At 44.0% G+C, this 19,265-nt stretch overlaps 1 protein-coding gene across 1 annotated transcript in view; it reads left to right on the top strand.

Annotated features, from left to right (window-relative positions):
• The window catches only part of gmps (guanine monophosphate synthase), a 60,906-nt gene that overhangs the window by 751 nt on the left and 40,890 nt on the right, over positions 1 to 19,265 (top strand). The gene's annotated exons all lie outside the window — the stretch shown is intronic.

The following is a 19,265-nucleotide window of genomic DNA, read 5'->3' on the forward strand; positions in this document are numbered from 1 at the left end:
ATCAAAAAGAATGATGAATACAGGACTGAAGGCGTTACATTTGAATGAAAACGGTATATGGAATAAGGTAGATGATGATCTTGTAGCCCAGTTAAAGAAGTTTCAAGAGTAAAAAAGATCCTGATGGAAGTTATATACAGGCCTCCAAATAGTAGCCAAGATGTGGGATACAAATTACAATGAGAGAAAGAAAAAAATATGAAAAGTGCAATGTTGCTACAGTGATGGGGTATTTCAATATGTGGGTAGATTAGGAAAATCGACTTGGTGCTACATCCCAAGAGGTGGAATTTGCAGAATGCCTGTGAGATGGCTTTTTAGAGCAGCTTGTGGCTGAACACACTAGGGGAAAGGCAATTCTGGATTTGGTGTTGTGTAATGAACAAGACTTGATTAGGGAGCTTAAGTTAAAGGAACCCTTATGAGGCGGTGATCTTAACACAAGAGCATTCACTCTGCAGTTTGAGAGGGTGAGATAAAGTTAGATGTATCAGTATTACAGTGGAGTAAAAGGAATTATTGGAGTGTATGGGATGTCCAGGGAGGGGTTAGCACCTCTGGTGAAGAGAGTTGTTTCCATTCCAGGGTAGCTCACTCACCTTTGGTCCCCAATGGACACTCAGCTCTCACCTGTAGCTCCAAATAACTGCTTACATGTGAAAGTAGCCACACCCCAGTACATTGCTTTGACAGGCGGGCTAAACCAGGCACGGCCTCACACCCCAGTGTCAGCTCTGGCAGACTGGTTGGATGAGAGCGCTAGTGAAATGCAATGGCCAGGAAGGTGGTACTGTAACGCTCCATGAGAGTGAAGGGCATGACAAGGCACAGAAGATGTCATGGTCATCCAATGTAACCAAAGAAAACTCCAGTTTGTGACACTAGTTCGTACCACTGAACACGGAGTTCTGACTTTGAGAGAATGGAACTACCCCGGTGCAACCTTAAAAACTCTCCCATATAGGTTTCCTGTCATCGTTGGACACTGTGGGCAACCATCAAAGAGAATTACAGGGGGAAGAGAGAGGAGGTGTCCAAGGTCGACAAATCTGTTGGCATTCTTTGAAAAAATAACTGACAGGATAGACAATGGAGAGTCATTAGTTGTTGTTTACTTGAATTTTCAGAAGGCTTTTGACAAGGTGCCACACATGAGGCTGCTTAACAAGATAAGAACCCATGGTATTACAGGAAAGATACTGGCATGGATAGAAGATTGGTTGACATGCAAAAGGGAAAGAGTGGGAATAAATGGTTGGCTGCTATTTAAGCTCAAGCCTAATTACGGGACAATTTACAATGACATCAGAATCGAGTTTAATATCATTGGCATGTGTCATGAAATATGTAGTTTTGTGATACATAATTTAAAAAACTATGAATTACAGAGAAATCTATATACAGTGGATTCCAGTTCATTGGGACAAGTACATTTTGGCCCAATTAAGCGGCTGGCCCAATTAAGCGGCTGCCCCAATTAGCCGAAGATTCACGGAAGCAGTTAAAAAAGTTATAAAAAGACGGAGTGAAAACAAATATTTAAATGAAATACATAATAAATTGGAACACTACCGATAACACTATGGTGTTATCAAATTGTGTATTAGTTCCTCATAGTTATCAGTGGAGGAATTCATCCATTATATGCAATGAACAAAATCCATGCAGACACCTCCTGCAGATAATGGACTGCTTTTGATGATATCAAAGATTGCATCCTCCAAATATTCATTTTCATTGTAACATTCAAGATGATTGTCGATATCTTCAAATTCTTCACAGAGCCTAACTTGTTGAAGGAGTGAAATCGTTTCATTTTCACTCCCTGCCTTTTCTTGGCATCTCTGAGCCTGAATGCTTGAAACCACAGAGGATAAAGCAGCTCTGAATTGTCTTACTGCTTATTTCTCACCAGTTATCAGCGACAAAAATCACTGTGTTTTGAAAAAAACACATGCAACAGAAACTATTTTAAAACTGTTTGTTTTAAGCATGGTATAGTGTGTGCAAGTGCACGCTACTGACGTGAGTTAGAAGCTGTTCGGTCACAGTCTTTTTGTTCTTTAAGAGTTGTCTCAAATAAGCGGCTGCCCCGAGTAACTGATCATACAATTAACTGGAATCCACTGTATATAAATAAATAAAATTAGAAGAGCGAAAAAAAGAAAAACAAAGTAGTGAGATAGCATATTCAAGTTCATTGTCCATTCAGAAATCTGATGGTGTTGGGGAAATAGTTGTTCCTAAAGTAGTGAGTGTGTTTCTTCAGGCTCCTGTAGCTCCTCCTTGATGGTAGCATTGAGAAGAGGGGCTGCCCTGGGTGATAGGGGTCCTTTAGAGGCATCCCCTTTTGAAAGTGTCCCTGATGCTGGTGATGCTAGTGCCCACGATGGAGCTAGCTAAGTTCACAACTTTCTGCAGCCTTTTCTGATCCTCTGCAGTGCCCCTCCCCGATACCAGACGGTGATGCACAGTGAACATGGTACTTTGGTAGAACTTGCAAGCGTCTTTGGTGACATATCAATTCTCCTCAAACTCCTAATGAAATCTAGCAACTGTCATGCTTTCTTTGTATTTGCATCAGTATGTTAGGCCCAGGGTAGATCTTCAGAGATGTTGACACCCAGGAACTGGATACTGTTCACCCTTCCCATGGCTGATCCTTCGATAAGGATTGGTGTGTGTTCCCTCGACTTACCCTTCCACGATCAATTCCTTGGTCTTACTGACTTTGAGTACAAAGTTGTTGAGTTGACACCACTCAACTAGCTGATCTAGCTCACTTCTGTATGCCTCCTTGTCACCATCTGAAATTCTGCCGACAATGATTTACAGATTGCGTTTGAACTGGCATCCACCACTTCTGCTTGGAGGTTGTAGTACTTTAGTTTACAGAATTAACCATACTTCAAGTATTGACTGTTTTATCTCCATGTTTAATCATTCGGTTTCCTTCGTGTAAGTCTTTATGTCTTTGCAAAGTACAAAACCTTGGTTTACTCTGTCTTTATATTAACAGCTGTAGTGTTCTCGTGCAGTGTGTTGACACTCTGACTAAACACCAAATTAAACCGGAGCCAATGAAGACAGAGTCATAGTAAGGTTAACCATTTACTGTTCACTCTTCCACATTAACATCGTATGGTGAAAACTGTTGATAAAAAACTTCAAACATATACAGCGTCTGTTTCATTCTGGAGATCACATGCGCTCTCTTCTTTTAGCGAGTGACTCCAGCCGCCCTGAGTAGGGAATGAGGGGGTCGGGTCAAACCGCCATCGGGCTCAAGCCGACCCCACGTTTGAAATTGAAAAGCCGGCAGGCGTGCCGCCCCAACCGCCGCTTCCTTAACAGAAACCGTGTCAATATTTTTACTTCAAATACATTCTTATGAACTTATGGCATTGCTTCTATAATGTTTCTTTGTGGGTAGGAACGGAGCTCTTCACGATCATGCTGCTCGCATGACACCCACCTTTACACCTTCTCCGAAGCGAAGTTACACACAAGATGCGGTGAAACCGGAGGTGACGTCATCACATGCCGTGATATACCGTAGACAATGAATTTACCTTTGTTATACTGTAACATAGTTATCAACCTTTAACTTTAACGAGAAAATAGTGACAAACAAATTATTTAAAACGTAGACCCAACAAAGTCAAATAAATGCCTTAAGGGCAGCACACTCCCCGCCTGACCTTTGTAAGGTCACTATAAACATGGTATAGAACTTTAATCCCTCAATCAGTCTTTAGGTAGAAGTAGAACAACCTCTGTAACTGCTCTCAGGTTTCCTTTTCGGGGTTCGTTGTAAAGATGTGAACAGGTTGACTGCCTGCTCTTTGTTGTTTGGCAAGCGCTGGCATGATATTCTGAATGGTGGTGGGGCGACCCAGTTGTTTGCTTTGTCTCTGAAAACCTTTGTGTTCGTTATTTTTAAGGAGATGGTGTTTTCCACAGATGGACCAAGTTTATTATCGTGCTTAGTTTGAGCGAAGGCTGACTGCCCCTGTCCCAGTGTCTCCTCAGTTACTCTACTATGCTTGTGCCTTTGTTATGCTTCCTTGATATACATAACACTTGTGGAGGGCTGAGAAATTGAATGGCGGCCACTCTCTAGCACGTTAGTCTTGAGCGTGTTAACTGTCAGTTTGTGTACGTTGCCAGGGCTCACCTCTCCTATCACCACCCAGCCCAGTTCCAGACATTGGGCGAAGGGGGCGTCGTGTGGTCCATTAACCTGCTGCCTGACTTTGTGCACCCTAAGAACATCTCTTCCGAGTAGCAGGAGTATTTCTGCTTCTGGATCCAGTTCTGGGATGTGCTTGACAATGTGGTGGAGATGGGGCTGGTGTAGCACTGTGCTTGGCGTCGGAATTTCAGATCGGTTATTTAAGATCTCATTGCACTCTAAGAGTGGAGGGAGACTGATGACAACTTTGCCATCCAGTGACTCGAGCTGGAAGCCTTCTGCCTTCCTGCCGTATGTTTCTGCGATGCCAGAGTAAGTTCTGAGGTAGTATGGGAATGGATTACCCTTTACGCTGAACAACTCGAAGAACTCTGGTCTCACTAGTGAGCAGTTGCTCTGGTTGTCCAGAATTACATAGGCTTTGATGGCCTTGTCTTTGGCTCCCTTAGGGCATACCTTAGTGAGGCAGATCTTTGAGCATGAACGGCTCGACTGACCTGGACCACAAACTTCTGTGCAGCTCGAGCTGACAATAGTTGTATCAAAGCGATCCTCTCCCTCCCCGCCATCCTCTTGTGGGAGCAGAGGAGCTCTGGCAGTTTGCAGTGACGGGCTGGGATGCATGGCTCCATCGTGATTAGTGCTGTTACATTCCGAGCACTTTATGGGGAATGTACGCTCTTTAGCGAGGTGGGAGGTAGAGGAACAGCTCTTAAAACATATTCTTTTTTCCTTGAGAAGGGCCTTTCTTTCGTCAAAGGGTTTGTTTCGAAATGTTCTGTATTTTTTGAGGGGGTGGGGTTTTGTGCAATGGACAATTCTTTCTAGGATCATCGTTGATTGCGGAGACTTCGGTCTTATGCACTGAGACGGGTTTATTAATGACAAAATTGTTCGAAATGGGTTTGACTAGGTTGGTGTGAGTTGTGATGCTGCCTTGATTCGTGAAGCTAGGGTCATTTCACCTCTTCGCCTCCTTGCACACAAACCTACTAAAATACTCAAAGGGAGGGAATCGACCACCGTTCTTTTCCTTGTACTCTGAGCCAATAGACACCCATCTTTCCTGCAGCCCAAATGGAAGTTTGTCCACAATTGGTCCAACTCCGCGTGACGTATCCAGATATGACAGGCCAGTTAAATAGCCGTCTTCTTTAGCACCTTGAATTTCCATGAGTAAATCTCCGAGTTCTCGTAATTTAGTGTGGTCCTTGGCTGACACCCTAGGAAAATTGTCCAGCCATTGAAATAGCGCCCTCTCAATAATTTCAGGGGCCGCATAGCAGTCCCGAAGTCTCTCCCACGCTTTGTGTAAGGCTAGCTTGGGGTTGCTGATGTACATTGAGCGTATGCGTTTCACCTGTTCACTTGATTCCTTTCCCAGCCATTTAGTCATAAGGTCCAACTCTTGGGTTGCTGTAAGCTGGACTCCACTGGTGGCACTGGTGAATGAGGAGTACCATGCACGGTAATTTTCAGGCTTATCGTCAAACTGGTACAGTCCTGAATTGACGAGGTCTTGTAGCGCTATATACTGTGCCAAGGGTTCTGCTGCAGGTGGCGTGCTAGCTGGGGAAATATGTTGGGGAAAATATGACTGAGTGTGTACGTTCATGATGGGATTTGACGTTCTAACTTCAGCCTTTGTCTTTGATCTCGCCGGTTCTAGTAAGTTTGGTGTCAGGAAATATTCGTAGTCAGCCCTTTCATACTTGAGTTTGTGGCAAGGTTGCAATTGTGAGTTGTCTTCCCCAGGTGGACGCGATGCAACAAAGCTTCCCTGTGATTTCACATGAGATGGGATGCCAACAGGCAAGTACTGAGAGGGAGAATGAATCTGCAGGTCAATTTGAGATTGGACATATTCGTTAGTGCGTTCCAATTTGGCCCTTTCTGACATAGATTTTCCTGCTTTGTCTAGAACGTGCATTTCTTCAGCGTTTTCCAACACTTGTGCTTCCACCACGGCCGCATCAGCTTCTCGTTGTAGCGTCAGCACTTCTAACTCTGTATCTATCCTTGCATTTTCCTTCTGGTTTTCTGCTTCTCTGGCAGCCTTTTCCTTCTGGTTTTCCGCTTTTCTGGCAGCTTATTCCATTTTCAGTTTTGCTCCTTGGTTAGCGTATGACACTCATACCTTGGCAGCTTCTGCTTTCGCTCTTGCGAGGGCAGCCACATTTGTCGACGTCCTACTGCTGTTGACGCTGAGTGCAAGCGATTTGGTGCTTGATCGTGAAGCCATCGTACCACTTGTCGAAACACCGAATGATTCTGCCTTTTTACCGTAGTGTTCTCGTGCGGTGTGTTGAAACTCTGACTAAACACCAAGTTAAACTGGAGCCAATGAAGACAGAGTCGTAGTAAGGTTAACCATTTACTGTTCACTCTTCCACATTAACATCGTATGGTGAAAACTGTTGATAAAAAAATACCAACATATACAGTGTCTGTTTCATTCTGGAGATCACATGCGCTCTCTTCTTTTAGTGAGTGTCTCCAGCCGCCCCGAGTAGCGGGCGAGGGGGTCGCGTCAAACTGCCATCGGGCTCAAGCCGACCCCGCGTTTGAAATTGAAAAGCCAGCAGATGCGCCGCCCCAACTGCCACTTCCTTAACAGAAACCACGTTAATATTTTTACTTCAAATACATTCTTATGAACTTATGGCGTTGCTTCTATAATGTTTCTTTGTGGGTAGGAACAGAGCTCTTCACGATCAAGCTGCACGCATGGCACCCACCTTCACACCTTCTCCGAACCAGAGGTTACACATAAGACGTGGCAAAGCCGGAGGTGACGTCATCGCATGCCGCGATATACCGTAGACAATGAATTTACCTTTGTTATACTGTAAATGAATTATAAACCTTTAACTTTAACTAGAAAATAGTTACAAATAAATCATTTAAAACGTAGACCCAACAAAGTCAAATAAATGCCTTAAGGGCAGCATAACAGCTTTTGCTGCTCTTTAAATCTCTTCCCATATCTAATTCTAGTCGTCTAACATCCATCTTTGAAAATCTAGCAGCTGTCATCATGGTACATTTTTGTGTTAATTCCCTCATTAATAATTATTGTTGCTTAAGATCCCATTCTCAGCAGATTCAAAGAGATTCAGGTAATACCATAAAACACAGGAACAGTATTAGGCCATTTGGCCATCAAGTCTGTTTTGCCATTCAATTTGGTATCCCTCTCAAATACTTTCACCTGTGTTCTCCCCCGACTGCCCTTAAATATATGCAATGACTTGGCCACCACAGCTGTCTGTCAAAGTCCACAGGTCTACTTTTATAAAATCCCTTCCTAACTATGAGGATATGAGTATATCTCTTGCAGTGGCTTGGTGCTTCTCCTTCACACTATCATCTTTTCCCTATCATTGTACTCTCATGTTTAGCTTTCCAACATGTTTCAAATGCAAAAAAATGCATATTGTGGAAATATTAAATAAAAACAAAAAAAAAATGCTTGAAATACTCACAAGCCAGGAAGCATCAGTAGAAAGAGAAAATTAACCAATGTTTCAGATTTCACTTTCCAACAGAGTAGTGAAAATTTAAAAATCAAACTTATGCAGATTGCAGGGGAGGAGGAAATATGAAATGAACAGTAGGAATGGTGTGATAGGGTGGAAACAAATACTATCCTCTCTTATCAGATTCCTTCCTCTCCAGCCCTTCACCTTTCCTATCGACTTGGCTTCAGGTAAGATCATAAGGTATAGAAGCAGAATTTGGCCATTAGCCCATCAAGTCTGCTCTGCCGTTTCATCATGGCGGATCCAATTTTCCTCTCAGCCCCAATCTTCTGCCTTCTCTCCATTTCTCTTCATGCCCTGATCAACCAAAAATCTATCAACCTCTTCATTAAATTACATAAAACCTTGGTCTCCACAGCTGCCTGTGGCAAAGAATTCCACAGGTTCACTTCTCCCTAGCTAAAGAAATTCCTCCTCATCTCCATTCTAAAAGGATGCCGCTCTATTCTGAGGCTGTGTCCTTTGGTCTTAGACTCTCCTACCATAGAGTACATCTTCTCCACATCCACTCCTTCAAGGCCTTTCACCATTCGATAGCTTTCAATGAGGTCACCCCTCATTTTTCTGAATTCCATTGAATACAGGCCCAGAGCAATTAAACGCTCTTCACGTGACAAGCCATTCAATCCTGGAATCATTTTCATGAACCTCCTTTGAACTCTCTCCAGTTGCAGCACATTCCTTCTCAGGTAAAGGCCCCAAACTGCTTACAATACTCCAAGTGAGGCCTCGCTAGTGCTTTATAAAGTCTCAACATTATATCCTTGCTTTTATATTCTAGCCCTCTTGAAATGAATGCTAACATAGCATTTGCCTTCCTCACCACAGACTCAGCCTGTAAATTAACCTTTAGGGAACTCTGCACAAGGAGTCCTTTGCAAAGTCCCTTTGCAGCTCAGGTTTTTGTATTTTCTCTCCAGTTAGAAAATAGTTAACCTTTTCATTTCTTCTACCAAAGTACATGACCATATACTTCCTGGCACTGTATTCCATCTGCCATTCCTTTGCCCATTCTCCTAATCTATCTAAGTCCTTCTGTAGCCTCTCTACTTCCTCAAAACTACCTGCCTCTCCACCTATCTTCATATTGCCTGCAAACTTTGCCACAAAGCCATCAATTCCATCAGCCAATCATGAACATATAACGTAAAGAGAATCAGTCCCAACAGAGACCCCTGTGGAACACCACTAATCACTTGACAGCCAACCAGAAGAGGCTCCCTTTATTCCTAGTCTTTGTCTCCTGTCAATCAGCCACTGGTTTATCCATGCTAGAATCTATCCTGTAATATCATGGGCTTGCTAGCACCTTGTCAAAGACCTTATTTTCCAGTCCTGATAAAGGGCCTCGGCCTGAGACATCGACTGTTTACTCATTTCCATGGATACTGCCTGACCTGCTGAGTTCTGTCAGCATTTTGTGTGTGTTGCTCTGGATTTCCAGCATCTGTAGAATTTATCGTGTTTAATCTTTGTCACTTCCTGTTTTATTCATATTTTATTTACACTTCCTCCAGACATCAATGACGATTAACAAATGTTCACTACTGTCTCAAAATTTGCATCACCATTGTTGTGGTGTGGATGAAATCACCGGAGGGACAGTGTTACTGGTAGATACAAAGCAGCTTCTTTATTCGACACAACAAGGTACAGCAGGCATCTTACAGACGGAGGCGCTTTCGGTGGAAAGGTCTGCTAGTCCAATGTGGGCTCCATATTTATTTGGTAAACACAAAAGGCAATCGCTATTTACAAAGTTATAGACAATGCTTCCTTTTGCAGCTACATATAAACATCACACCTTCTGACTTCATCCTCTCCTCCAGACGCCAGCATGTCTGGATTGGTACTCATAGCCTTTAGGAGTGCAAGTTAAATCCACAATACACTTATTTGGTATTTTACGTGCTAACATAGAGAGCAATTCATATTTATAGAGTATAGATAATACTGTCTTTGAAACTACCTGTAAACTTCACACTTCCATCCGCAGTGTCTGGCTAGTATTCCGATATTCACAGCTTTCAGGAAATGCATTGTTGTGAACTCAATCCACAGTACTCTGTCAAACAGATGGCTGGTGGCCAGAGTTACTTAAATGGATCATCTACCCAAAAACTCACGCTAACAGTTCCTCCTCTTGGCCCTCCTGGATAAAAATTAAATTTGCACCAAGAAAGGCCAACCTAGGAGGATCTGCTCAAATAGGGCAGCAAAAACACCCTGTCTCGAAATCCCCCCCCCCCAATTTTATGTACCTCGATATCTATCCTAGCATTCCCTAATCACTACCTACCAAATGTTAAGCAGAGAGGCTGTTCTAAGTCTTTAGAAATGCGGTTCCTTTCGTGTGCCTGTTGGCTCTTTCCTTGCAGGCTGACTGCAGCTTAATCACATTCCTTTGTCTTCAGCCCTTCATCCTCTGGTCACTGAAACTCTCCTTCCTGGAGCACCCACAGGCCTCTCATTGATGTACAGGAAGGGGTTGGTGTGGCCTCTATGTAAATGTCTGCAAGGACCTCTCCCTGGTGGCATCCCCTTCCGAACTGTCCGGTTGATCCCTGGCTCAACTACTGAAAAGGGCCCAGCTCCTCAGACTGGGGGTGACAGCTTTCAGATGCCGTGTGCAGTCTGAAATGCCATCAAAGTGGTGGAACTTGCTGTCTCTGCTTTAACTTAAAAATCCCTCCCCATCTATTTCCTGATAATTACTATGCTATAAAATTAATCATCTACCTTCAGCAACCAGCCCTCTTTACAGAGTACCATCATCATCACACTTTAGCAGGCTATTCATGGTTTTCCAACATGTTCTCAGTGTCTTCTGCTACGCTCTCAGAGTTTTCTGCCTTTGTGTTTCCTCCGGGTATGTTTTCATCAGCTGTGGTCAGGTCTGGCCTGGCCAGCTGGTGTTCCTCTCTTAGGTTCTCTGTAATTACAAGGTTACTGGGTACACTTGGTCCCCCTCTCTGTCTGTGGGAGCAACAAGAGGGTGAATCGTATGCTTTAATCTGAGTCCAGTGTTTCCACTGGCTGCCTCGCCGAGTCTGTAAACAGACACACGTATCATTGGTTAAGAGTACCGTCTGTGGTCCTATCCACCTGGGGGCAAAACCTGACCTTTCCGGCAGCACCCTCACCATGACTTGGTCGCCAGGCTGTGGAAGGACGACCTCCCTTCCCTCTGGCTCTCTCTGATCAGCGATGTACTGCTGTTGTTTCACTTGGTCCTTCAACACTTTTAAGTTGGTTACAAAGTTCTTTTACTTATTGGGTCATTCTATCCCTGTAAGCCTCAGGCTCACCACAACCTGTAATTACCCCATAAGGGAGTCGCATTGCTCACCCCATCAATAATTCGTAGGGGCTGAGACCCAACGTGTGGTTCGGGGTTGCACGCAATCTCATCAGGATTCCTGGTAATACATCAACCCATGTCTTTCCTGTCTCAGCTATAGCTTTGGCTAATGCATTCTTGATTGTTCGGTTCATCCTTTCTACCATCCCTGAACTCTGGGGGTGGTAGGGTACGTGGAACCGTTGTCGAATCTCCAGTAGTCGACACATTTCCTTCATCACTTTCCGCGTGAAATGTGCTCCCTGATCTGAATCCACCTGAAATGGGGTTCCCCACCTTGGGAGGATTTCCTGAGCTAGGATCCATGTAGCGGTGCGGGCGGTGCGGTCCCTTGTTGGGAAAGCCTCTACCCACCGGGTGAAGTGATCCATGATTACTAGACAGTAACTTTTCCCCCTGCTTTCTGGTAGGGGCCCTGTGAAGTCTATCTGGATGTTTTCCCAGTGTCCCCTTGGCCGAGGCTGATTTGCCAGCTGTAGCTTTCTGCCCTTACCAGGGTCATACTGGGCACAAATGATACAACGGCGGCAGAATTTCTCAACATCGCCACCCATCCCTGGCCACCACCAGTCCTGCCGGAGGGTTGTGATCATGCTCTGCCTTCCATTACACATCAGCCCATGATATAACTTCAGTAGCATCTGTCTAATACAGGGTGGGGCCACTGCAACTCTTTCCTCCCCATGTGTCCAGCACCCATCTGATCTCTCCTTTGCTCCTTTTCTCCTCCATTTTTCCTTCTCTTCTGCCTCTACCTCTCCATATAATTTTACTAAGCTGGCTTCTGTCATTTCCTCCTGCACATTTGCAATTTCAATTGCCTCTTGTTCCCCTGCTGTCTTATTCGCAGTACTGTCTGCCCTCGGAGGGACTGGGAAAACTTTATGTTCTGGAGTGGCAGCAGTCTCTCTGAGTATCCCCTGGTGATTCTGTTCCTTCGCTATACCCTGAACAGTGGTCAGTGTGTCAGTTTGTATAGGGTCCTGCTTAGGGGGGGGGTTTATACAGACCCTCCTCTATTTTAACTGGGTTTATTTCTACTCGACCACAATCTTGCTTGTGTGTAACCCACACTGCTGGGAACTGCTGACAAGGTAACCCATAAACACCATCCTGGCTCCAGTCTCTGACGATCGGGGCAGCTGCGACTATGCTAGGCAGGTTGTGTATTCTGTTGGTTGTGCGCGTTCGCTGCCCCTGACTCGTCCATATTATTTCTCCCTTTCCCGAATCTATAACAGCTCCAGCTTCCCGTAGGATGTCTATTCCAAGGATCGTGCCCTCATTATTTGGACATACCCAGAAATACACTGGAAGCTGCACTCCCCCAATTTCTAGTATTTGCAAATCGCTTCTTTCTGCTTTTACGGTTTTCCCTCCTACACCCCTGATATAACTGGCCTGTCTGGTTGTTGGTAAGGGTAAATCTGTTATTGATACCGATGCCCCTGTGTCCACTAACATATTGCATTGCCGTCCCCCTAACAATGCTGTTGTGTACATCCGCGGGTCACGAGCGCTGGCAGTGGATCCCGCTGCCACATCTTTTTCTGCCCTAAGAGGCTCCGTTACTAACTCTTTGATCTGACCGACAGTCAGGTGACTGGGTGTTTGCAGTGACTTTCGCCTGGGTTTTCCCCCTCCCTTTTGGACACTTTCTCCAGCCATGTCCTGATAGGCCACAGCTGTAGCATATCAACTCCTTCACTGTCTTATACCTGGTCCGGCGGTCCTTTGCTTGGTGCCCTAGCTGCTGGCAAGCAAAACAAACTCTCTGGGACATCACAGCAGCTGCATCCACTATACCCACTTCACGATTTCTCTTGACTTTTCTTTGGTCTATCTCAATGGCCCACGAAACTATTGCAGAGTAGTTGGACCCCACCATTATGCCTAAATCTAAAATTTCCTGGTGGGCTGAGCTCAGGCCTTCTTTCAGCATTTTTAGGAAGACTGGGTAGTCCCTCCCTGGGTTATCCAACCCTGAATACTCCTCATATGCTCAATATTTATGTTCTGCATAATAGTTCCCTGAAGGTGGAATCTCGTGGATAGGGTGGTGAAGAAAGCTTTTGGTATGCTGGCCTTTATAAATCAGAGCACTGAGTATAGGAGTTGGGATGTGATGTTAAAATTGTACAAGGCATTGGTGAGGCCAAATTTGGAGTATTGTGTACAGTTCTGGTCACCAAATTATAGGAAAGATGCCAATAAAATAGAGAGAGTTCAGAGGAGATTTACTAGAATGTTGCCTGGGTTTCATCTCCAAAGTTACAGAGAAAGGTTGAACAAGCTAGGTCTTTATTCTTTGGAGCGTGGAAGGTTGAGGGGGGACTTGATAGAGGTATTTAAAATTATGAGGGGGATAGATAGAGTTGATGTGGATTGGCTTTTTCCATTGAAAGCAGGGGATATTCAAACAGGAGGACATGAGTTGAGAGTTAAGGGGAAAAAGTTTAGGGGTAACACGAGGGGGAACAACATTACTCAGAGAGTGGTAGTTGTGTGGAATGAGTTTCCAGTAGAAGTGGTAGAAGCAGGTTCAATTTTGTCATTCAAAAAAAAATTGGATAAGTATATGGACAGGAAAGGAATGGAGGGTTATGGGCTGAGTGCAGGTAGATGGGACTAGGTGAGAGTAAGTGTTCGGCAAGGACTAGAAGGGCCGAGATGGCCTGTTTCCATGCTGTAATTGTTATATGGTTATACAGGTGTCCCCCGCTTTTCGAACATCCGCTTTACGAAACCTCACTGTTATGAAAGACCTACATTAGTTCCCTGTTTTCGCTTTCAGAATGTGTTTTCACTGTTACGAAAAAAAAGCAGCGTGCGTAAAAAGTTCAGCGCGTGTTAAAAGGCAGTGCGCGCCCCAAGCAGCCGCTCTCCCCTGGATTCGGAATGGCATTGCTTTAACACGTGCCTGTGAGCAGCCGTTTGCAAGATGAGTTCTATGGTGTCGGAAAAGCCTAAAAGAGCTCATAAGGGTGTTACATTTAGCGTAAAACTAGACATAATTAAGCGTTTCGATCGTGGTGAACGAATTAAGGACGAAGTGAGTTTGGCTTGTGGAAGCTGACGAAGATGATGTTGAAGAGGTTTTGGCATCCCATGACCAAGAACTGATAGATGAAGAGCTGATGCAATTGGAAGAGGAAAGGATAACAATCGAAACCGAATGTAGTAGCGAAAGTGAAGCAACTACGTGGGATTTTCGCTGCAATGATAAAGTACGACTTTAATTTTGAAAGGGTACGTAGTTTTAGGGGATATTTGCAAGATGGTTTGAGTCCTTACAAAGAACTGTATGATAGAAAAATGCGTGAGGCTTAGCAGTCAAGCAAGCCTTCCACATCAGCCACAGCAGACGACGAACCTCGACCTTCGACATCAAGGCGGGCAGTCATAGGAGAAGATGAGCTGCCTGCTCTAATGGAAACAGACGACGAGATGACACCCCGATGTCCCACCACCCCAACACCCAGGCCGCAGACAGATACTGTACCGATTCACGGAGAATGCAGCAGTAGCCGGGAGGCACACAGCACATCTTTAAGAAAAAAGCCATAATAAACATGCTAATTAATTAGGTGCCGCCCCACATGTAAATGTCGGCCCAGATCAAAGGCGATGCAATCGGCACTGATCTGGGCTGACAATTACGTGTCAGGCAGCACCTAATTAATTAGCATGTTTATTTTGGGCTTTTTTCTTAAAGATGTGCTGTGAGCCTCCCGGCTACTGCTGCATCCCTGCATGCTTCGTGGATCGGTATCGGTTGGTGGCCTGGAGGGTGGGGCCCACTGCACCACCCCAGCCTGCGACGACTCAGTCTAACACACCACCAGTGTGCTCTGCGCTGTCTTCCCAATTCCAGTAAGTGGTACTACACTGTACATACATTATTTCTACTTTATACAGGCTGTGTATTTTTACGTGTTATATGGTATGATTTCGCAGCTTCATAGCTTAAAGGTTACTGGAGAGCGCTTGCGCCGTGTTTTTGCCAACAGCGCTTACGTGAGATTTTTGCTACAGAGAACAGTGCGGCAATGATTGCAGAAAAGTATTTCTACTTTATATAGGCTATGTATTTATCATATCATTCCTGCTTTTACTATATGTTACTATTATTTTAGGTTTTATGTGTTATTTGGCATGATTTGGTAGGTTATTTTTGGGTCTGCAAACACTTACAATATAAATAAATGGTAATTGCTTCTTCGCTTTACGACATTTCGGCTTACGAACTGTTTCATAGGAACGCTCTACCTTCAGATGGCGGGGGAAACCTATAATCCATGATTGACTCATCAACCCTCAGGGTCACTGCCATTATCGATCCCCAGCTACTCTCGCCTTCCCCCAGCCACTGCCTCACTTCCCCTTTAAAAGAGCGACATCTTTCTTCATTACTGGTGCTCCCGGTAGTTGCCCATGTACCATCCCGCACCTCCTGGGCCATACTGTCTCACGTATTCCTTGGGCACTTTGCTTTTACCAACACGTGTATAAATTTAGGGTGCATCTGGTGAATTTCAACCATTTCCTCAAGCTTGTGCCAGAATTCTGAATTCCCACAGGCGACTTTAAGTGAGGGCAATTCAGACAAGATGCTCTGTTTCTCCCCGGGGGTGAAGGGCTGATGAATGGCCGTAATTAAGGTCAAGGGCTGGCTCGGATCATCAGGGTTCTCAACCTGACGTTGCCTGACCTCAATAGGTGCCATTCTGGTAGATCTATCTGGGTAAAACTTCTCTCTGAGGTATCTCCACACTAATTCCCACACTGCGCCAAATATCAAAGACGGGTAGCAGTTAAACAGTACATACTTAAAACCACAGAGTACGTATTCCACAATCTGCCACTTTTGAGTACCTGAACTCATGATGCCTGCTGTATTCCTCTGCATCACACTTGCAAACGCATACACTAAAATGCACCCCCCCGAACGAGTACACAGGCCCCTACTCTGGCATCTCGAACCGTACCGTCAGTTACTACCTTCGCAACTGGTGGCTCCGTCTCACCAAGTTAACGTGCAAGAAGTTTCCTCACTTACATAAACACAAGCACACGCATACACTATTATATCTACCAGTTCAGCTCTCTGCGTTCGTGATAACTTGTGTTCCTGTGTACCACCGACCCGAACAGATCCAAGTGTGAGTGCTATTTTAGAAAAATACTCACCAACTTAGACTGCTAGGAACGCTGGCCACACGACGGGTCACAAAGGCATCCCACTTCTGACACCAAGTGTTGTGGCGTGGATGAAATCATCGGAGAGACAGAGTCACTGGGAGATACAAAACAGCTTCTTTATTCAACGCAACAAGGTACAGCAGGCATCATACGGACGGAGACGTTTTTGGTAGAAAGGTCTGCTAGCCCAATGTGGGCTCGATATTTATATGCAAAGCACAAAGGGCAATCGCTATTTACAAAGTTATAGACAATGCATAGACAATGCTTTCTTTTGAAGCTACATATAAACATCACACCTTCTGACTTCATCCTCTCCTCCAAACGCCCGCATGTCTGGATTGGTACTCACAGCCTTTAGGAGTGCAAGTTAAATCCACAATACACTTATTTGGTATTTTACGTGCTAACATAGAGGGCAATTCGTATTTATAGTATAGATAATACTGTCTTCGAAACTACCTGTAAACTTCACACTTCCATCCACAGCGTCTGGCTAGTATTCCAATATTCACAGCTTTTAGGAAATGCATTGTTGTGTACTTTGTCAAACAGAAGTCTGGTCGCCAGAGTCATTTAAGTGTAAATGAACCTTCTACCCAAAAAACTCACTCTAACAACCATCACACTTCAGAATTTCACGTTCGTTCTCAGATTTCCTTTCCTATGGCCAGCCATTCCCCCTACAATGCAACTTAAAATTTGTTTGATTTCTAATTTTTCTCAATTCTGCTGAAATGTTGTTGTCCTGAAACAATAACTTGGTTTCCTGCCCTGAGTATTTTCAATATTAAATCTGGCATGAGCTAAATATTCCTCTAGTTAATTATCATTAAGTTAAATTATCATTCCTAATATCTCAAATTATCTCATGGTTTTTATGCTGCTGTCTGCTTCACCTAGATGTTGCCAGCTGTGTCTGAATTTGTTCCACTGGCTTGGTGTTTTCCTTTTATTACAGTAGAATTCTGATAATCCTGTTACGTATTAATCGTCAACAATGATGATATGTTAGGCACTATATTTACTGACAAGTACCATTATTGGTTCAGTTAAAAAACATTTGAATTTACAAAATAAGTGCCTGTGTGCACATCCACTACTTTTCCCTGGCTCTCCATAAATGACCAAAAAAGAGAAAAGATAATACTCTGGGAAAGAAGTCTATGTTAGCCAGGCATTTTGCTTGATTGTGGTGTAAACTCCTCGTTTACAACGTGGGGTCATCCACTTTTGCAGTAGTTGATCTCCACAGAGTTTTTGCTATCTGTACTTCAGAAGTCTTTGATCCTTAACCTTTTCCTTATTGAATTCATCTGTGGTGTTTCAATTTTGTTGTCTCAAGCTCATCTGACTGATCTTTGTCAGCTTCTCATTGGATCTGGCTCAAGGCTCAAGCAGTACTGCTTAATAGCCCTTTCTCCTAGACATGTCCTAGGTATTTTGTTTTCATTTTCAACTCAGGCTACCTCCACACTATGCCGGATAATTTCGAAAACGCTGGTTTCGAGTAAGAATGACAGGCGTACACACTAAGCGTTTTTCAAAATATCTCCGTCCACATTAGGCGGATATTTGGGTGAATCTCCTCCTACGGGGCATGTGCAGGACACACAGAAAACAAGCGAAGAGCAAACGATATACTTGGTGCGCGTTTGTCCAGTTACAGAATAGAAAAACTTAAAAGGAATTGCTCTTGGCTCTCGCGCAGGAGGACTTAAAACTTAAAAAAAACAAATACTGGAACATATGGAGGCAACCGACAGGGAGTTCACAGACAGTGTGACGCGGCTGACTACGAACATTGATAACTGACTAACTTTGTTGCATTGATAAAGCGCCTTGTTAAATGTATAAAACATGTCTGCATCAGTGTTATCTTGTATTTCCATACAATGTTACATTAGGCTGATACACATCTATTGTCAGAGAAGTAAACCACCTTCATACAAGCAAGGACAGAAAACAGGGCAAAGCGAGTATACTTATTTATTCAGTAAGTTGTGGGTCAAAGTATTTGGTGAGTACATTTCTAACTCTTCTGGCTTCAGTCTCGTTGCCGTCTGTTCTGAAATTGTTAGGTTCTGCGAAGCGCAGAATCAAATATCGCTGTGATGATTGTACGCTCTAGTATCAATTCTTTGGTGACAATAAAGTAGTAATAGTAATAAGAAGAATAATAATAATAAAACAATGAAATGCTGCGCTGCCGCCATCTGTTGCAGCACGTCATGACAGCGGTTTTAAAAAGCTCTGGTTACCCCGTACACACTGCAACGGATATTAGGCATTTTCAGATTTATTCACTCTGGAGACTGTTTCTGAAAATCTCTGTTTTTGGGGGCTGAAAACGCTGTTTCAGTGTGGACGGAAGGTCAAAACGAAGAGAAAAAGCTTATTTTTCAAAATTATCTAGCGTAGTGTGGACGTAGCATAAGTTATCCCTGAGGAAAAACCAGTTCATCAAACAATTCACAAAATGAATTGTTTGAATTTTAAAGGACAGTTTCAGAAACTGTTAGGCTACGTCTACACTAGACTACACTACACTAACCAAAGCTTTTTCTTTTCATTTTGACCCTCCGTCCACACTGCAACGATGTTTCCCTCCCCTGAAAATGGAGCTTTTCTAAAACGCCCTCCAGAGTGTGTAAATTTGAAAACGCCGATTGTGCAGAGCAGTGTGGACGGGGTAACCAGATTTCTAAAAACGCTGTCGTGACGTGCCGGAACTGATAGTGGCAGTAGCGCGGCGTTTCATTGTTTTCTTGAATGCAACTCCCCACACAACCTAACAATTTCAGAACAGACAGCAACGAGACTGAAGCCAGAAGAGTTAGAAATGTAGTCACCACTACTGTGACCCATAACTTACTGAATAAATAAGTATATTCACTTTGCCCTGTTTTCTGTCCTTGCTTATATGAAGGTGGTTTACCTATTTATGCAAGTAATTCTCTGACAA

This window comes from Mobula birostris, chromosome 4, assembly GCF_030028105.1.
Source record: "Mobula birostris isolate sMobBir1 chromosome 4, sMobBir1.hap1, whole genome shotgun sequence".
NCBI lineage: Eukaryota > Metazoa > Chordata > Chondrichthyes > Myliobatiformes > Myliobatidae > Mobula > Mobula birostris.